The sequence below is a fragment of the Pundamilia nyererei genome, unplaced genomic scaffold (assembly GCF_000239375.1).
Source record: "Pundamilia nyererei isolate P.nyererei 1_Seehausen unplaced genomic scaffold, PunNye1.0 scaffold01323, whole genome shotgun sequence".
NCBI classification, from domain to species: domain Eukaryota; kingdom Metazoa; phylum Chordata; class Actinopteri; order Cichliformes; family Cichlidae; genus Pundamilia; species Pundamilia nyererei.
The window spans coordinates 1-3,126 of NW_005188724.1; the positions used below are offsets into that span (position 1 = coordinate 1).

General features: G+C 45.7%; 1 long non-coding RNA gene across 1 annotated transcript; it reads right to left on the reverse strand.

The window, feature by feature from the left end:
• Window positions 1-1,472: 1,472 nt before the first annotated feature.
• LOC106456035 (uncharacterized) lies at window positions 1,473-1,891 on the reverse strand. Its single transcript, XR_001290209.1, has 3 exons — window positions 1,827-1,891; window positions 1,638-1,667; window positions 1,473-1,554 (listed from the first exon to the last, which is right to left on the reverse strand). It is a non-coding gene; the product is annotated as an uncharacterized LOC106456035 (long non-coding RNA).
• Between the last annotated feature and the right edge of the window lie 1,235 nt (window positions 1,892-3,126).

The following is a 3,126-nucleotide window of genomic DNA, read 5'->3' on the forward strand; positions in this document are numbered from 1 at the left end:
AAGCTGAAGCCAGTTTTGTCAAGACGTGACATGGAGAAGGTAATACATGCCTTTATTTCAACTCAACTTTATGTTGTAGTGAGCCAAGGATCTATTGCACATCTTCAGCTCGTTCAAAATGCTGCTGCCCGCCTCTTAGCTGGTACCCACAGGCATGAACATGTAACATCTATCCTGTTCTCTCTTCATCGGCTTCCTGTTCATGACAGAATCAATTTCAAAGTGCTAACGCTGATTTATAATGATTTATATTTATGACCAGCTGCTTTTGGTTGCCCAATAATCTAGACCAAAAAGTAGAGGAGAACGAGCCCTTTCAATTATGGCCCCCAAACGTTGGAATACGTTGCCTTTAAATATTCGACACACTCCTTTTTTTGAAAGGTTCAGACTGGTGTGAGTTGATATGTTTATTATGTGTGTTATTATATTTTTATGTGAGCGTCATGGTTTTATCTTGTGTTTAACTCCTTTGTTTCTGTACAAAACTTTGGGCAAACTTTCCATTTTTAAATGTGCTGTATAAATAAATTGGATTTGGATCTTCCCCACTGACCTTTGACCTTCAGCTGTACATGGATCATCTTCAGATCGTCCCCAGCCCTGCGGGTGGTGCAGATGTAGTTACCACTGTCAGAGACTTTGGGGTTTCTCAGAGTGAGGCTGAGGTCTCCAGTCTGCAGAGCGTCGACTCTCATCGATGTTCGACTGAAGCAGCGATGGTTCTGATCTTTAAGATCTACTCCGCTCTGCAGACGTACGTGGACTGTTGGGACCTTCAACTCATCACGGTCCCTCACTGCTGGTGTGGCACTCCTGGAAACATCAGCTGGTACCTGACAGGACAGCAGGACAGACTCCGCCCTCTCAAACACCTCCACCCCTGGGGCATGCTGGGAGTCTGAGGACAGAAACATGAAGCAGGTGTGATCGAGTGCAATGAAATGAAGCTGCAGGACAGAAGAACTCCAGAGGTGAACGAGGAGATGATACTGAAGGATAGATGTGTAGCATCTAAATCACACATGGTTTTAGGTCATTATGGGCGGAGTCTCAGAACTTTACCTGCAGTTTCAGACCCTGCTGCTGGAAACACACGACTCATCATGCAGGACAAATTTCCAGCCTGTGACTAGAGAAGATCCCAACATCCATCCTTTTCTGTTAAAGATGATCAGAGTGCTAAAACTGCTTTTTTCAATATCTGCTAGTCATAAATCATCTTTACTCCTAATCAAAGATATAATTCATATATAAATCTGATCAATACATTAAAGGAGAAATGTAGCTTGAGCAGTGAACATTATTTTGTGTTTTCCTCTGATCAGCTGATCCAAGTACACGGAACAGAGAAGCTTTATTTGCCAGCCTATCAGCTTTAAACGGTGAGTCAGATAAAGGAGAGAAGAAAAAGCGGCGGTTTCATGACTCCGAGGATTGTTAGACACGATGATGGAGCAGCGACCACAGAGCACCTACATCACCTCAGAGTTCCCGTTACCTTCAACTCACCTGTAGAAACGGTCAGAGCAGACAGCAGCAGCACACACACACCTGTAACAGGACAGAGGTCACTAACGGTCACCAAAGGTCAGAGGTCATGATGAGGACAGACAGGTGTAGGAACATCAGCTCACCTGCAGCAGTCAGCAGAAACAGGCCTGAAACTGAAGAACACACTGATCAGAGATCAAATGGTCACATGACCAAAGAGAAGCATTCAGACTGCAGTGATTGATTACAGTTCCCACACATCAATAACCCACAGCGCCCTCCAGTGGTGGAAACACAGATAATACATGTGGAGAAGCATGAAGGAGACTCACAGCAGAGGCAGACGCTCCGCCTCAGACAGCCGTCACCTCCACAGCTCCACAGCTCTGCTCCCCGACCTCCTGCATCACACAGAGCAACATCAGCACAGGAGGAAACAACTCACTGAACATCATTAAACATTAGGAAACATCATCACTTGGAAAGGATCTTCAGTATTTCTGAGCTCAGACAGAAAAGTTTCATGAAATCTTTAATTTGAATCTGCTGCTCTGTGAAGAGATGAAGATGTGACTCCAGAGTCTCCAGCTGAAGCATCATCTATGTGAAACCAGATAAATGTCAACTAAAGCTGACCACGACCATTACAAACACCTTCACCTCCAGAATGAGCGAAGCTTAATGGAGGGTGGAGCTTAGCTGGTAGCTCTGAGCATCATCTCGGTTAGAATCAGGAAGTAGGTCATCAAATGTAAAGTCTGACTGTCACTCTCAGAGAGCCTCGGGTTAAAGGGGTTACCTGGTTAGTCCAGGTGAGACATACCTCTCTGTTTCCTCCACAGAACCACACCTCCAACCAGGACCAGGACTACAGGGAGGACCAGGAGATAAAGAGGAAGGGAGGAGGAAGAGTGTGGAGAGGAAGAGGAGGGAGTAGCGAGAAGAAGAGGAGAGGTTGTACTGGGAGGAGAATCTACAGGAGAGATTATGAAGATTGTTCAGTCAGTTCATTATCAGGTCACCAGGCTGGTTTGTATCTATAAAAAGGAAGTGATGTCATTGTCCTGACCTCTGACCCTCAGAAAGCTCTCTGGAGACTTTCCATCCTCATTAGTAGAACAGGAATAGAAACCTTCATCGGACTTCTGGACTTTAGTGAGGATGTGCTTTGGTTTAGGATTATGTTCAAGTGGACTCCCTTGAATGAAGAAATAAGCTGCAGCTATTTTCCCATTGCTGCACTGCAGAGTGACATCACTTCCTGTCCACACAGGAAGGGCCGGGATCAGCAGAATCACACCTTTAACTGACAAACAGAGACAAACAGAGTTAATGAGAGCAGATGAGCAGCAGATGAAGCAGCTTGTGTACCAGTTACAGTGATGGTGATCTGATCACTCTGTCCAGAACTGGTTTCACACCAGTAAGCTGCAGAGTCTGACTGGGTGAGAGGTGAGAGGATGCAGGAGGAACTATTAAACTGCCCAAAGCTTGAAGCTGCAGCTGCTCCACAGTCCTCAGTGAGTCCTCCTCTGGTCCTCTTCACTGTCCATCCATCAGCTGTCTGTCCATCATCAACACAACTCAGAGACACTGAAGAAGATCCTCTGAAGACCTGCTGAAGGTTTGGAC